The 17,387-nt window shown below is 43.0% G+C and overlaps 1 protein-coding gene across 3 annotated transcripts in view; it reads right to left on the reverse strand.

The window, feature by feature from the left end:
* Positions 1-17,098, reverse strand: part of tmem108 (transmembrane protein 108) — a 45,743-nt gene extending 28,645 nt beyond the window's left edge. The window contains exon 1 of one of the 3 annotated variants that reach the window (XM_023395044.2): positions 16,608-17,098. The gene's annotated coding sequence lies outside the window, so the exon portion shown is untranslated. Of the gene's footprint in view, positions 1-3,952; positions 4,156-16,607 lie in introns of those variants that run through there. The other 2 variants (XM_087170690.1, XM_023395045.2) reach the window with 2 other exon arrangements.
* Between the last annotated feature and the right edge of the window lie 289 nt (positions 17,099-17,387).

A 17,387-nucleotide genomic window follows, 5' to 3' on the forward strand; every position in this document is an offset into this window, starting at 1 on the left:
TTGATGTTGGAGAATAGCCCAGAGCTGCGGAGCCTTTCTTCTCCTTCATCTCCCATCACTCTCTGCTCCCCATTCCTTTAATGTCACGTCATACTTTCATCCGAGTAAGTATCTTCTGTTCTCTCATCTTTACTTCAGGCTTCGAGTCCCTTGAACCAAAGAGGGTGTTTTAAAGCTGCAAGAGTCTGGAAGCTTTTTTTATTTTTTATTTTTAGGGATGAGAAATAAACACAGGAAATGTCAACCTTTATTGTGATTTATTTGATCATATATTGTAAAGTCTCTGTGCAAGTGTTAAGTGTATATGTTCACACTTTGGCTATCAGAAAACATAAAAATTGGTTGTGCTGTTGTAACAGGAAATCATACCAAACAAGTGCTGATTGATACTAAGGAATCTGTGACTTCAGATCAGTCCAACCAATTTCAAATGAAATAAAAAATAAAAAAAACCTGGTAAAAGATGGATTTCCCAGTAATTATTAGTTTTCATCCACTGAACTATTGCTCTACAGTATTTAAAGCTGCACTAATTAATACTTTATATTAGTGATGGATCAAATTACTATATTTGATGTAGTTTGCCTCAGAGCATTTAGCGTCTTTCAGCTCGTTGTTTTGGTGTTACGGCCCAAAACTTTATTTGGCTCAGTCTGACTGGTTTTACCAGCATTATATCAGTATAAAATGTTCTGATAAACACAATGCACGCTACTTTCCCTGTTCCACACAGCAGACAAAATCAGCTAGTGAAATATTTAGAGGATAAACAGCCAGATATCTTAATGCTGGCACTTAAAACACAGAGTGAGTATTGGGATTTTGCCACAGCTCGAGAGATTGACATTTGCTGTAACGCCCAAAGACACTTAACAGTTAGTCATCCTGCAAATGTCAGTTCAAAAAGGAAGCAAGGCGAGCTCTTATTATTCCTAAAGATGGACAGAAAATCTGTCCAAACATAAGTGCTACTTCAGAACCGAGAACTCTAATTGATAACATTTTGGTAGACCTACAATGGATTGACACCAAAGCCAGATTGAAAAATGTGTCTCACTCTTACATGAGAGCAGGCTGACTGAACAGCAGAGACAATATAAGAGAATGTCCACTTTCCCCCTGTTTACCACTGATCCCTGAGTGCACCTGGAAAAGCTGCTCCAGCATCAAATGGATAGAAAATTCATCTGAGGGCACACCTGCCCTGCTTCATCTCCCTCCTACATTCAGCCCAGCGAGAAACTTTCAAGGCATTATAAAGCATTTTGTGTTTTGTGCAGAGACAGTGATAACACGAGAGCTGCAGATAAGAAAAAAGGTGTAATTCAGTGTAGAGAGTTTGAGATTTTTTTTGATTAAATGTGCCAAATCCAATGTATATGATGTCCAAAAACTTCTTGATTGGCAGTGTGTATCAGACGCACGACCCTCTGCACACTGACTGAGTAGCGGAGGTTAACACTACGCATCAAATTTCCTGTAATGCAGGTGACATGGGTGTTCACCATCTGACAGGCCGTCTGCAGCAGGGTCGAACACCTGTCACACCTCGCTGTCTGCCAGTGAAAGGTGATGGCCAACCTGCTGGTGGCCAAACTACCCTCCAGGGCAAAGTGACAAGTTTGAGAGCAGCTACTGGCAGAAATGGAGTGCTTCTCTAGATGCTCTACACGCGTCAAGCGACATTTAATTCATTCATATTTTTCATTTTTCCAAAGCTAAATGACTAATTTGTTGCATTTTGATCCAGCAGCAGAGCGGGGCATTACTATGAATTTATTCAAACTGCACTTCTGTGTGAATATTCAGTCACTTTAAAAAAAAAAATTAAAAAAAATACCACAAATTGTGGTCACCAATCTGACACTGCACATTTGCCTTATTTTGAATTTAATTTCAAATAATGGTCCGAGTTCTAAAATAATTTCAGCACGTGACGAAGCTTGAGAACAAATGCAAAAAAGAAAAAGCAAACAAATGCATCGCTGAGAGAAAGATTTAGATTTTCTGCATTTCCTGATCTCAACCTGCAAAGAGGGAGAAATGGGCAGACTGGTTTCTGAATGCAGAATTAATAAATATAATTTAAAGAAAAAGGGGTTTCTAAGATAAGGCTTTTGACATGTTCTTTGTTTCTCTGTTTTAATTCATTAAGAAAATGGTTAGCAACCGCCATCCAATCACATCTCACTGTTCAACCTGTGCTCTGCTCTGATTGGTGAGGCAGGATGTATTTTTAGCCACAGATATTCAATAAAAGCAGACACTTCTCCAGAGATTTTAAATTGAGACAAACAGACAAGCCAAAACCACAGCAAAATAGCATGACACAGCAGTAGCACTCCAACGCCAAGGGTGCCGTCAGCCACCATCTATCCTCCTGCCTCCCGACGGGCATCACAGTTAACACAAGGCCTCCCTGAACGCACCTCGCCCTCTTATGCCGAACAGGTAAATCGTTAAAGGAAGCCGTTGATACTTCATCTCAGAGAGATCTGATACACCCGGGTCAAAACTTCAGGTCCAGTGAGAGTAGCGGCGCTATTAGTGCACTGCAGGACAACTGTCGCAACATTAAACCGAGAAGGAACCATCTGTCAAAGGGCTTCCCAATAGAAGCCTCCAAATGTGAGGCTGTTTCTTGAAGCGAGGAGGGTTAGTGTTCTTAAAGACTCGTCCGCCGGCCTCAGAACAGACGGTGACTCATACATCGATGGAGGTTAACTGAACTGCACTCGCATCCAGACAAGCTCTGATGAATTGATAAAGTTCACACATGAAAGAAGGACACAGTTTGCAGCCGAGTTACAAGACTAAATGATTCACGTCATCTAAAGTATAAGTAGCTATTCTATTTGCCTTGAGGGTGAGAGATTAAAAATGTAGTGGTGCAAAATGACAAAACCAAAGGCTTGAGCCAAGCCCTTCTCTTCAGGGTTTTATTAAATGTAAAATAAGACGCCTGGGGTTGCCACCAACACAGAGGGCATAATACCATAAACAAGCTTAATCCCTTCCAATCAACATAACAGATGTAACAGGGCGGGACAGTGTGCTTATTTCAACATGCTGAAGGAGTGAGGGCAAAAACAAACAGAGTTTTGTTTTGTTTGATGGGACTCAAGTGATCATTATTACGAATTATGAAATTTCACAGAGTAACGCAACAGAGCAGTGTTTCCAAATCTTATGAGTCATCAGATAAATCAGAGTTACTTACTGGGAAATACTGTATATTTGATGAAATAACCAACTCAAGATCACCTTCATTGTGGATGAGGAACATGACGTGGTTGAAAAAGTGAGTCAGTGGACCTTGAGCTGAGGTTATTTTTCCCCACAAACATATTGATCTCAACAGGTGAACATCAGTCTTTGGTTGAACAACTCGTAGAAGTATGCAACCTGTGACGAGGGGGTTGTGAGCCAGAAAAGGTCGGGAAATCAAATATGCTGAGTCTCTTGTACAATTGAGACCTGACTGCAACCACGGACACTAAGGAAGCTGAGGTAGCTGTAGTAGGAAATGACGACCATAGGAAATCCTCTTGTTTTAGAACAATGCTGTAGTATGAATTTCAAGATGTAAGGTGACAAAAATGTGACAATAGACAGTGGAATTTACTCTTTCCTGCGAACATACAATCTGATTATCCTACCGAGAGCATCTATGAATCACACGAGAGTTATGTCTAGAGCAGGAAGGAAACAAAGCCCTTTGGCACATACAGGAATGTCCATGAGGTAGACACAGCAATCCTAAGCTGCATACAAGAATTTGCATTACAAAGGAGGAAATACATATTGTTTCCAATGTGTTTCTACACTTCCTGTCTCAGTTGGGCTGCAAACATTGTTTTTCTACAGACACAGTAAAGCGCACAGCTCAAGTGAGGCAGGAACGAAAACTGAGGGAAAGTTCATTACTCTTGACACACATCCCTAATTTTACCTCTTGACGCAGCCTCTTGTCCGGTGACAATGGCAGGAACGAAAATCAGTCGGGAGGGGATGTTTTTTTGGAGGGGGGTGGCAGTATTGTACCTCGTTTCCTTGAGTGGTGCAGCAGAAACCTCTGAGAGCCAGCTGGGACGAGCGAACGAGAAGAGCAACATCCGCAGAGATCGTCCAAGGTCCAGAGATTTCCCGCCAGGCACCGACCACGTGTCAGAGACGAAAGGAGAGATGTTGTATTGTTCTCCTCCCTCCTCCCCTTTCTGCTCCAACCCCCCACTATTAGTGAGGCGGATTAACTCCCCTAGTCCGTGTCTGACTCGCTGTATGCAGACACACACACACACACACACACACACACACACACACACACACACACACACACACACACACACACACACACACTCCATGTGATTCAGGCTGACAGATGAAGGCAGATGCACGCCACAAAAAAACATGACAATGACAACTAGCCTTAAACTGGAGAATTTACTCATGGATGAGCAGCCCAGTTGCTCAATTCTCCAAAAAGACTAACGGCCTAATGAGGTAATTACACCAAGACGGACTAAACTGCATATGGTGCAACACACACACCCTAAAACGCCTGAGGGTTTGTGACTCCAGCGCTTTGTCAAGAGGTGAGTGATGGGAGCCTGGAGTCTTCTATCCGGACAGGGGTGACCTTACTTCTTCAGCCTCCACAGGATAGAGCACTGGTTAAAGAAGTAATATTTGCTTAGGAGTTGGAAGTGTAAAACTTCATCGAAAAGGAGCGGTGGCAACTTCAGCTGTAATGAGTTTAGCCGGCGCTCCCTGTGGCTCTGGGATTGATGTTTACCTGGAGATGACAGAAGATATGACGGTGCGGGGACTTGACAGGGTTGACATTTTAAAGTGAGATCCTACCGACGCCGGTCCAGTGGGTGTCCAGTTATAGCGAGGAGGCCATGGGGGGGGGGCAATTTCTGACACATTATATGAATTAATATCACGAAGCAGACAGCACTGTGTGGTGCAGATATTGTTATTAGATATTGTTGTCAGAAAAGCAGCAAATAACAAACGGGATGTAATAGAGGAGGCAGAATTTGAACAACCCTGGCTGTCTATAGACAGGAACAAAGTATCAAGCAGACAAGCAATGTTTCTCGGAAAGAACCAAAAAAATTCCCACACATTGTTGATCACCTATGAACTCACTTTACTGCAGTGACAGTGTGTAGGATTTTGTTGTTCTGTCAGTTAAAATGTATGATCCCATATCTGTCTAGAGGTCTTTCTGAAGTACAAGACCTTTGAAGTAAAAGAAATATCTCTCAGCCGCAACTAACAATATTTGCCAATACTATACTGATTAATCTATCTATAGTATTTTCCTTATTGGATTATTTATTCATTAACAAAAAAGTTAAATATTAATTTCCCAGAGCTAAAGGTCACCTCTTACAATTGCTTCCTTTGTCTGACCACCAGTCCAAAACCCAAATAGATTCACCTTACAATGATACACAACTGAGTAAAGCTGCAAATCAAGAAGCTAAAACAAGTGAATGCTAAAAACGAGGTTAAAAGTCAAACAGCTAAGTGAAGATGAAGCTAAATGCAAACGTCAACGTGCTAATGTTTACCATTTTCACCATCTTAGTTTAGCTTGTTAGCTTGCCAAGCAGCGAGCACCTCCGCTAATGTGGCGGAAAATGGATTAAAAATAACAAATAGCAAATAATGCAAGACAACAAGCGTTTTCTGACACACAAATAAATCATTTCAGTGCTGAATCCGAGGCACTGAGCTGCATGATGTTGTTTTCTCTTGAAACAATGAAAACTCTTATCTACAAAACCCTCAGTTTCAAAGACACTGATTAAACACTGCCCTCTGTGACTGAAACACATCTTGAGAAATAGCCACTAATTTCTTGTAGTGTACAAAAAAAAAAATCCTTGTCCATGAAACTGGGCCACCGGCTGATAACTGCCGTCTAGCTCACAGCATCAGGCTGAACTGCTGTGAGAAAAACAAACCAATTACTCCGACTCATTCAAAACAGAGGAGGACCTGAGCCCTGCCGGTGCACGTTCAGAAACCTCTCTTTCAATGACGTAACGCTCCCCTGAACGAGAGCGCACGAGCTGGAACAGGATTCAGGTGTTTACGGTGAGTAACTACACAACGAGGGTGGTTAAATGCGTTGAGCTCCGGTTGCATTGAGAAAATGTGACGCAAGAGGTTCAGGGTTAGGTGCAAGCTGTTCAGAGGTGTGAAGTAGCCTCAAAGTTTGAGCAGCATGATGCACATATAAATAGTTTTAGCATGGATTACTGTCAAACATGTAACATCCATCAAATATCTCTCAGGGACGCCTATCGGAGAAATAATGAAGCAATCAGTGCAACCACTCAGCACGCTAATTACCAACACTAGCCTGGGACGCCCACAAGCAGCATCTCAGAGATTGTGTGTGTGTGTGTGTGTGTGTGCGCACATGTGTATTAGTTTTTAAAATGCTTTCCATGGGGGAAAGTGTCTCACCACCAGACGTTTAATTACCACAGGATGGAGAGCTTTGGTTTGCCTGTGCCATCACTCACGGCTGAATTAATGAATAGGTAAACAGCAGAAGAACAAGCCAGACTCAGCATGATCTGGATGAGATCTGTGACACCATACACACTCACACATAGAGAGGGAGGGAGAGAGAGAGAGAGAGAGAGAGAGTCAGCAGTGTTTAATATTATGGATGAAGCGGTGATTCAGCGCCATGGTAGGGTGGAGATGGAGCTCAGAAGAAGAGCCGGGCTTGTGGGTGATTTGTTTGGTAAGCTTCACAGAGCCGATGATTAAGTGATAATATACAGATGATACACGCCCTCTTGTTCTGACTTGCAATAGGTAACGTAATGAAGAACATGAGGAAAATGATTACAGCATTTCATCAGAGAAGTCCATGACGTTATCATAAATCTTGGGTTCCACCAAATAACAATAATAACACAACAAAAAAATGACTTAGTAAGGTGTTTTTCCACCATGAGCCTCCACAACGGCTTCAGCATGTCTTGGCATTAATTGTACGGCAGAAATCTCCACAAAAGACATTTCCTCGTGTAGCGTTTTGATGATGGTGACGGACAGTACTATTTAACATGTCAGACCACAATCTTTCATGGGATTCAATTAGTTTAAGATCTGGTGACTGTGAATGCCCTAACATGTAACTCCAATCATTTTCATACTCATCAAAACAGGCAGGTGGCACGATTGGATTTTTGAAGCATCCAAGTAAAGAATATAGTGAGATGGTGAGAAATTGAAGTAGATGATCACAAACCCGGATCTCATAATCATGTATACAGGGATGAGAATAACCAAGTTTCTCATGTTCTATATAAATGGAAACTAATGTGCATGTAAATGTAAAGATGGTTGGATGGACAGTTAATAGTGACACCTTTGTTTAAAGTGTCCGATTTGGAATCACTATAATTGTGTTGCTGCTTTTTCACAGTTTCGCAAATGCTTTCCATAAAACCTCAAAAGTCAACTCCCGTCTTTAGCTTTTATTGGAAGTTTGTTGCGCTCAAGCATGAAAATGTCCTTCACAGTTTCCTAGAGCCCGTGGCGAAGACTTCAAATTGCCCGTTCTGTGGCAACCAACAGTCTAAAACCTAGATTATATTAACAATTAACTCATACACAGAAAATGATCTAAGTCTGAGAAGCAGGAAAATGCAATTATTTGGTATTTTTTTGTGACAAATATTAAAATAGTCTATTAATTTTCTGTGGTCTAACTAATCATCCAGTAGTTCAACAGTTGTTTAACCCATGTAACCTGCCTACTGACGTTTTACTTTAACATTTCACTTTTGGCTTGAGACAGAAGTTTCCTCACAGTGCTGTTGCATTTGGTCACCGCCACTGAACAGAGTTGCAGACAGACAAAACCCGCTTGGTGAAAAAAAATAAAAAACTGTGCCAGACAAACTGAATGTCAATGGCATTCCAGTGGCCTGTTTACGGCTATCGTAGTTAAATGTCAAATGGTTGGCCCCGCGGGGAGACCGAGCTGGCTGAGAGAGAATTTGCAGGTGTCTCTGCCTCCATCGCTCTGCCGCCTCTCTCTTCTGTGTGATGTCGTGTGTGTGTGTGTGTGTGTGTGTGTGTGTGTGTGTGTGTGGGGATGGGACAATACAGCGGGATGAGCAGCCGTGTCTATTATTAGTGAAAGAGGGAAGAATGGAGTGAGTGCCAAGGGGAAAGCAGAGGAGCCAGCCAAACCTCACTGGCATTATTTTAATAGTTGCTGTGGTGACAACTTCTGCAAAGATTACTTGTGTACCGCAGATGACAAAGCTGTGTGTGCATTGCAATTTAAAAAAAGGACCATTCCATTGGTTTTGCAAGTTGTAGCTAATTTTACTAGAAAAACACTTGTATATCAAAGCTGACAATTTTCCAGAGCAGTTTTAATTTTAGATATATTTTGTTTACAATACATCCATTGGTTTTCATTCATTTTATGAAAAACACAGGACAGGATTTACTTATTGACCCCTTTTGTTTTTCCCACTCTGAATTTATTGAGGGAAATGCACCATGTACACACATTTTGAACTGAAATAATAAAAAGGCAGGAGAACTAGATTTTAACTGTGGGCTAATAGTAATAACACTGATGTTGCTTTAAGGCCCCATATCGTTGCAGTTTATAATGTTCATTAGTGGTGCTGACAATATTAACAAACAACTTTGCAATTAAATCTGTGTTAATTACGCAAACCAATTACGACATGGTGAACCTGGAGCCTTCAATGGAGCTGTTTCTCCCACTTTGCCCAGTTTCAGATCCAGTCTTAGTCTTGATGAAAACAATTGTTGTATCCCCTGCATTTGAAAAAAGGTCAGCACAATATCTTTGTCAAATGTCAAATACCATTTTTGACACCATTTACAACATTATACTATTTAAGGTATTTTTCAAGCAATAGCCCCTCAGTGTATTTACATTCTGTAATACCTAACCCTCTATGTAGTATTTTTAATTGTTTGTTTCATACGTCCGTCTTCCCCCGTTTAAAATAATGCACAAGAAATATACAGGTAATTACACCAGTACTGGACATGATGCAGAGGACAGTGACACTGTATTTGATTACCACATTTACTCTCATTGTAACGATGATGAATCGAGTCGGCCTGCAGTTTGTTTTCACTGCACTGTAACAGCTGCAGTGAGACGAGTTGCTCTTCCTTTGTTACATTTCTGATAAGCAGCTGCTCAAGACATGAGAGGTTGATACGCCTGCCATGTCTAAATGAACTCTGCATGGGATATGCATTTTTGATTTTGTATTATTATTGACCCCCCCCCCACCCTTTGCTGTTAGTGCCAGTAACCACGTGTCACCAGATCAACCAGGGCAGAAATCTTAACTAAAACTTGAAATAACACTGATATGGCCCTTTAAGTCTGCAACTATGTGTGTGAAGGAAACAAGGATATGGAATAATTCCAGTAGCACCAGATGCAATAACTCTCATTACAGTGTTGAGAGGGAGTAAAGAAATCATTGCAGTTACTACAGCGTGTTTGACATATCGTATACCACAGCAAGCTGCAGTGTTTTTACAGCACAAACAGCCTGCGCAGCGACCAGTGTGTCCAATTTATTTGCAGCCTCTGACAAACCCAAAACGTCAAGTCATCTCTTCTCTCCGAAGGACAGTCCCCTCTTCGGCGAGGGAGAAAAGGGGGGAGTCATTCCAACAGCTTCAGCAGCAGTTTCATTTGGCTCCTGCTGCCTGTCGTTCACAGCGTTGCCCTTCTCAGAACATATGAGACAATCTGGTCGAGAACATGGATCTTGTGGTTTCGTGGGTCTGGGCCAGAACCAAGTGGAGGTACAAATGTGAAAGACACTGAAGAACACTTAAAAGAGGAAACGTCTTGTTTGTCGCAAAGCCAGAAATCTGTCCAGTTGCTTTCCACTCAGATTTTGTTGTCACCATGTTTCTCCTCTCTGCTGCCAATCCTGCACACACTCCGGCATTAACGTCCTCCCTGCACAATAATGCCACTGTCTCCATGGTGACTGTAGCTGCCACAAACCAACACTACCAGCACCACAAACTGGCATTTGCACAAAACAAACAAACAAAAACACACACACACACACACACGCACACGCCAGGCAAAATCCCACCGTATCACTGTGCAGTTTTTTTTTCCCCGACACGCTGCTCTGTGTATGAAAATTAATTTGTGGTGCAGACGCCTCGCTCCATCTTATCCAGTATTAATGCTGTCTCAGATTACTAGACAGCTTTCCAGCCCCCTGGGGCAGCGAATCTCTTAGACCGGAGAGTGAGACAGAGGAGGAGAATGAAAGCAAAACCATATAAAACTGCTCTGTAATTGGGGGTGACAAGTGCAGAGAGTTTTATATTTGCAGAGTTCTCTGAGAGGTGGTTAATGCAATGATTACAATGAAATGTCAGCTCCCATGACACCTTTGGAAAGGAAGACATCAGAAACACACTATTATCTGGCTTCTGGTTTGCACAGTAGTTGTCGTGTAGAGTTCACTGGAAAACCACCTTTCCTGTGCTTTTGTTATGAAGAGCATCTTGGCACAGAGCACAAGTCTGTCGCCATCTGATGAATCCTCCCTCTTCCATCTCCTATATATTTCCTCTTACCTCGTGTGACCTCGCTGAGGACTTGGCTTTTGCCTTGCCAAACACTGTACATGAGGAGCATCAGCCCTGCTGCTCTTCAACCCATCAATCAGAGTCTCCAGCAGCCATGAAATGAGCCATATGCGGCATGGGCAGGGCACAGAGAGAAAACAATGGTTTTATATACTCAAGAGCTCCAGGTTTCTTTTCCTGGCTGCCTCAACTGGTACTTAAACAGTTTAAACAAGGGTAGTGCAAGTCACAAAATCAAATGATCGCTTTGGCTTTTAGGTGACTACAAATGCACAATGTGTGTGTTTGGAAAAGGAAATGCTTTGATTTAGGATGCAGAGAAAAGTGAAGATGACCAAGCATTTAAGACAAGATAGGGGAGTTGTTCTCCCCGTCACCTCAATCCTCCACAACAATTAGCCGCTGACAGTGACATAGGAGCCCAATAATAAGCTCTACCATGGGGAGGGGACTACAGTCCCCAGCATATGGTGCCACTTTAATCTGCAGCCTCTATCAGACAAGTCTGGCTGGTACACAAGTTTTGATTTTAACTGATTGCTAAAAAGCTTCAACATAACAACAGAAAAATAAAGGACGCAAATACAATATACTGTGTGCATCTAAAACGTAGGACTGACAAGTATTCACGCATGAAAACTGAAAGGATCTTTATGCCTTTATTGTTGCAAGAAGTTCACTGCTGATCTAACAAATATCCAGATTGAAGAAGTTGCCAAGGAAACCACAGACCAGAGGATCTCTCTCTCTCTCTCTCCTTTTTTGATTTGATAGACTAGCACTTTTCTGGGTCAGAGGGTGGTGATTTGCTTCCTTGTTATCTGGGGTCACAACCTACCATCCATTAGAGGCTCTGGTAATCCTGATAGGTGAGCCCGGCCTTAGACCTCGTAATCATCGGGCTGACACCTGCTAGTATTGTCCCCTTTCATCACATGACCACGATGAACTGGCCCAGGCTGCCTTTGCAGGGGTAACATGCGGCTCCCGGGGACGACTTCTCCTCCCTCCAGACCTTCCCATAATCCTATTAGACCCAGTCATCTGTACTGCATTAAAAAAAAAAAAAATGTGCTGATTGATCCTAAAACTAAACTCTCTGTATCACGACGCTGCCTACGGAGGACACCTTATCTCACCTGTGTTTCACTTTTCAAACGTGGATCCTACACATCTCCAGCACCACTAAAATGAAACACATTGCACTCTTCTGCAGGAGATTTTTTTTGTGTGACATTTCAGAGAGCTATATTAAAGACACTCAGATGTTAACAACACAAACACTCCTCAAACAGAGAGGAGGGAAAAATAACCGTTGAGCAACTAGTAACTTTCAAGCTCAAAGGCCTTGCCTGTGAAAAAAAAAAAAAGACAAAGAAAAAACAGTTTCATGAACTGAGGGGATAAAGACTAGAGTTAAGCCCAGCCTTATGACTTCCTTGCACAAAAGGCACCAGAAGTCTTTGCACTTCAGAGCATTTAGTGAGAAACAATCTTTAAATACATCCACGTATTTGAGTTGATTTATTACCCGATTAGAAAATATTACTGCAAACAGACCTATGTCTTACGTCATAGGTTTATAGCCTTGTGTGTGAGCTATGTAACCCTTATAACACTGAGCGATACAACTGGGAATTATGGTGCAGTGCTGAAGGATCATCCTGTAGTTTGACATAAGCAGGTTAAATATTTGACCACACAGCAGCCCCTTTGTTGAATTTAAAGCTGAAAGATACCGTTTTCTTCCGACTAAATCTTTTCTATACAAGTCTGTAGGGTAAACTAGAGGAAGACAGAGTCTGCAGGGTTGCTAGCAGCTCTGTGAGGCTGTACTTAGTAACAGCGGTGCGCGGAGCTAAATGCTAACGTCAGCACGCTAACATGCTCACAGTGACTATGCTAACATGCTGACGTTTAGCAGGTATAATGTTTTCCATGGTTACAATCTTAGTTTAGTGTGTTCATATGCCGTTTACACGTGTAATTTTTGATCCAATAACTGAGCTATGAACAAAAAATTAAGGGAACTGCAGGAATTTCACAGTCAAAGGCCTTTGCATTCAATCCATCCAATAGTTTTTAGATTAATGTGAACCTTATAGCAGCACTAGACAAAGGTCAGGGGATCACCAAAGGCAGCTGGTTGTTGAATATCTGTACAGCATTTCAATGCAAAATGTCCTCTTGACTATTTCAGGTACAAAGTGGTGAACCGACCAAACAATCATCAACTTTGCCATCCCGGTCAGCCTGGCTGAAAAATAACATTTTGCAGTGTTTACACAAAAATATCTGGCTATCAACAAATGTTCATTACATTTGTTGCATTGGACTTGCTCAGTTCATGTCACCATCTAATCGCATCACTTCAGTAAATAACAAATGGGAAGAGCTCCATCGCATTGCTGCAGACTGAATTTGTGGAAAACTACAGACCCCAGCTTTAACTGAAAATCTCCTTTTGTTCCTATTCAAAGCTGAAAACAAGCCTTTGCATGGATTTGAATTCTCCAGGGATCTACTGCAGTAAGTATTAGCTTAGCATGTCGCATTAGCTCCATCAAATACACCTAAAATCTGCAGCTACTCTCAAAAATCGCCTTGCATAACACATTTAACGCAGCTTTTTTATTTATTTATTTATTTTTTAAACTGTGAAGGAACTCATTGGGCCCTTTCCGGCCCTTGGGTCCCTTTTGGCACAGAGAGTGACCATCAGTGGGTGGAGGTGCAGATTGGAGTGGCATGGCTGCAGCTGAGGAATGTGAGGAATTCCCCCTGTAAACACCTCATGCTCAGATGGTCACCACGCTCTTATCTCCCCGTGCCCATCGCCCCCTTTAATCATCATAATGGTTAGTTATTCATTACCGATGCCCTCCTCCTCCTCCTCGGTCTTCTATCTGCCTTTTCTGTGGCCTCTGTTCAATCAGGGCAGGTGAAGTCACCACTACCACCAGGAACTCGAGTATTTTGTTTACCTGAGGCATCACATGGTATATTATTCACTCTGATACCCCCCAATGGGCAAACACAGCCTGCTCTGATACTACTGTATACAGTATAATAATGGCTTTCAAATGTCAACACCTTGAAAGAAAGACGTTTTTTCTTTTGGAGCCATGCAGTTCTGCTCGACTACCCCAGGCTCCTTCTGGTCCTATGGGAACGCTTTTTGGCTGATAGGATCATAAGTGGCTGATGGGGGAAAAATTTATTTTTCTTCTTGGTTGAATAGAGCGGCTTTCGCTCGTTTTTAAGCGCGGCACCTCCCCCTGTGGTTCCTGTGTATGAGCCCCTTCTCAGCTTAAACGAAAGTCATTTCGAAAGCAGCTGAGGGCCTTCGTTAATACTACGTGGCATTTAGAAAACACAGGAAAAGAAACACAGGCACAAGCTGGCTTTTGCTTAGGCGAAATCCTGTTTTGGCAATTTCCTCTTTTGTCAGGCTGGAGGAAGGTGCAAAGTCCATCCTGAGCACATACTGTGTAGCATGAGGGGCCCACGGGGGCTGCATTCCTCCTCACGTACCACTCTCTACCAGTCATGACGGATGCTCATGTACGAGTATGAAACCCGCTCACACTGCCGTAGCCACATTCCCCAAAACTTTCCCATCAGCTCAGACTTTCTGCTCCAGGAGTCAGAAACCAGATTTTCCCTTTTCCTGGAACTTCCCTGATAAGTTTGTTTAAGGGAGGTCTGTCGCTCTGGATGAGAAAGCTGATATTTTCCGAGTGTTTTTCATTGTTAACATAAGCTTTTCCTGACATCAGTGATAAGAGAGCAGCTGCGGCGATTGTTCTACCGCTGTCCTTCCCAATGCTGACAGTAGCTATCGCACCAAATAGCAAGGTATTGAAACGGCTGACAGACACTTTGCCCTCCATCTTGCTGAATTGTCAGTGATAATGTCGTGAAAACCATATCCTCCTTATATCATTCATTCAGTCCCGACTTCATGAGCTAGTGTGCCGTTATTGGGAAGGTTTTCCTTATTCAAGTGACGGCTGCCATGTCCTGCACAGACTGTGAAGCTCTCTGGGACAAAGTTAGGACAACAACAAGCAGACTACTTTGATTATCAGTTATTTTTTTCATTAACTGACTCATTGCTCACTCTATAAAATGTCAGAAAATATTGCAAAATACCCTTCACAGAGACAACCAATACATCCTTATAGCAGAGAAGCCGAAAGCAGAGTGTTTGGCCTTTCTAGCCATGCTCATTGCATGACTCTAGGGATAATAATGTCAGTCTGTCAGCAAGAAATATCTCAACAATTATTAGATGGATCCTAGTGACTTTGCTGATGCTTTGCTTTTTTTTTCTTGCACCGCCATGAGGTTGATATTTATGGTTTTAGGTGAAAAGCCACTGCAACATTTGGATGGATTGCAGTGAAATTTGGTACAGACGTTCGTTGTCCCCAGAGGATGAACCCTACAAACTTCGGTGATCCCCCTGACTTTTTCTCTATCACTACCTTCAGGTTCACATTTGTGGCTTTTAGCGAAATGCCTCAACACCTACTGGATGGGTTTTGTACAAACGTTCATGGTCCCCTCAGGATGAATTGTAATGACTTGGCCGATTCCCCTGACCTTTCCTCAAGACCCATACTTTGGTTTAAGACCAAACACCTGCAAAACTAAAGACACTCCCATCAGCCTCAGCTAGATTAGAGACATAAACAAGTAAATAACTTTCAATTAATTCCAGTCTGAAGAAGAAGCTACGGCATCGCAGTCAATATAAAATGACAGAGTGGTCAGAACTGCTTGATATCTCTCTGGGAGAGACTGGTCCCGGAGCATGGGTGCACAAAGCATAAATGTCCTCATTATTGTTAAGTGCTTTCCTCATATGCTCCCTAATACCCATTTATGGTATCACAGCATGTCAGCTCGCCCCGAGGAAGCTGTCAGCTACAGATGTCAATACCCCCACTGACCTCGCTCCCTCCCCCCACCACTGCACACATGGCACTGGAGGATTGTCCCCCCAGAACAAAGGGAGTGGGGGGTTTCTGTGGAGAGCATGCAACCAAACATTCCTGTCACAATGGGGAGAGTGGCCGGCAGGTTCAATTAGTACACACTTTAAACTGTGCTTCTATACGATCCTACTGAGCTCGAAAACAAAGCTGGAGCTCCACATTCAAAAGGAGTATTTGGTGATGCCGGCTTGTTCGTGGTGGTCTTACGTTTTAAGAGAGTTTCTCCTATTATCTGCTTTGTTGCTGCCATGTTGCCTGAGAAATAAACCACTTTAAGCGTACTTAGGGCATCTTAAAGTTGAAAGATTGATGGCTCTCTCTCTCATCAAAAACTTGTTTTTTTTTATGTTTGAAAGCAAACAAGCCTACCACTGCTGTAATGAAACTGGGACACAGACAGTACGTGCAAATCTTTACCCATTAATTTCCCCAAGAATAGTGTCACCAAAAGTCAAATGAAACAGTTCAGAGAGCATTTTCTTAATTGCACATAATACTCCGGTTTTTGGCTTCCTGAAGACAGACTGAGACCATGTTGAAAACATCACCAAACTAGGAACTTAATTATTCTTCATCTCCTTCCCAGTGAAATTGTGACTTTCCAGGAATCTTCCAGAGAACTGACCAGCTCAACTTCTGATGCCATTTTCATGTCTTGACATCAGGATCCATATCATGAGAGACATTAATGATGCTGGAGAATGAATTCATGTTGCAGTGTTGGTTGAATGCAGCACTGACAGTGATTTGATGCTTTTGTCTGTGACAGTCTCTGCTACCCATGATTGCCTGGAAACCCCTCAACCAGGATTTCAACAAATCAGATGCCGGATATAATCCATACGTAGAGGTGCTGTAAGAGCAAAAAATACACCAGAGGCACAGACGGCTGTCAAATGTAAAGTACCTAGAGAAATAAACTGATGTACTTACCTATTAGACAAGGTGCGCCGTAACGTCGGGTACTTGGCGTATCCGAGAGAAATGCAACCTCAAAGCCGCTGTGTCACACTTCACACCATCCGGGCGCACATGTTGCTAGTCCCCACCGAGAAATGTCACAATCATGAGCTGCAACCAGAAGCCAGTTAAGAACAAGCAGCGGACTGCAGGAGCGGACTGTCCCCCTCCGCGGCCGCTGGGAAGCGACACAGTGTGTCCAAGCGCGGGATGAGATGCGCAGGGCGCCACCCTATGCCGGACCTTCCTGGACTCACCTTTCCTCTCTCAGCCTAGACGCCGCAAATATCGGGACGTGAAGCAAACAACTCTCTGCCGCACGGCAGCGTGATCCGCGGCCACTGGCGCTGAAACCGTGATCGCTCGTTAATGCGTGGTGCGCAATTAAGAGGCGCGCAGGACGCCGGTGCCACCCACTACAGGAGGATTTCTGTGGCGAGTGTACGGACAGGGAATTTTAATGAGGACTGCTGCAGAGTTTCCTCCCAGAGCGGAGAGTCGGGCTCTCTCTGTGCTGAAATTCACCGTCCCGACGGGAAAACCTCAAAGTTTACCTCACAGGAGAGGAGGATGAGAAATGAGGAGTCAATGGAGCACGCAACTCCTGGCCACCTGCCAGTCAAAGAAGTGGGAGATAAGCTCACCTGTGTGACACACCTGTTGATTGAAAACAATTCAGACATCCTGACTCGGTGGACACTAAAGCCAGCTGTGCACCGAGACCTGTGATTGATATTTCACTTAGTGTCTCTC

Source organism: Seriola lalandi, unplaced genomic scaffold, assembly GCF_002814215.2.
Source record: "Seriola lalandi dorsalis isolate HSWRI2012SDOR001 ecotype SW California unplaced genomic scaffold, Sedor1 jcf7180002054956, whole genome shotgun sequence".
Lineage (NCBI taxonomy): Eukaryota > Metazoa > Chordata > Actinopteri > Carangiformes > Carangidae > Seriola > Seriola lalandi.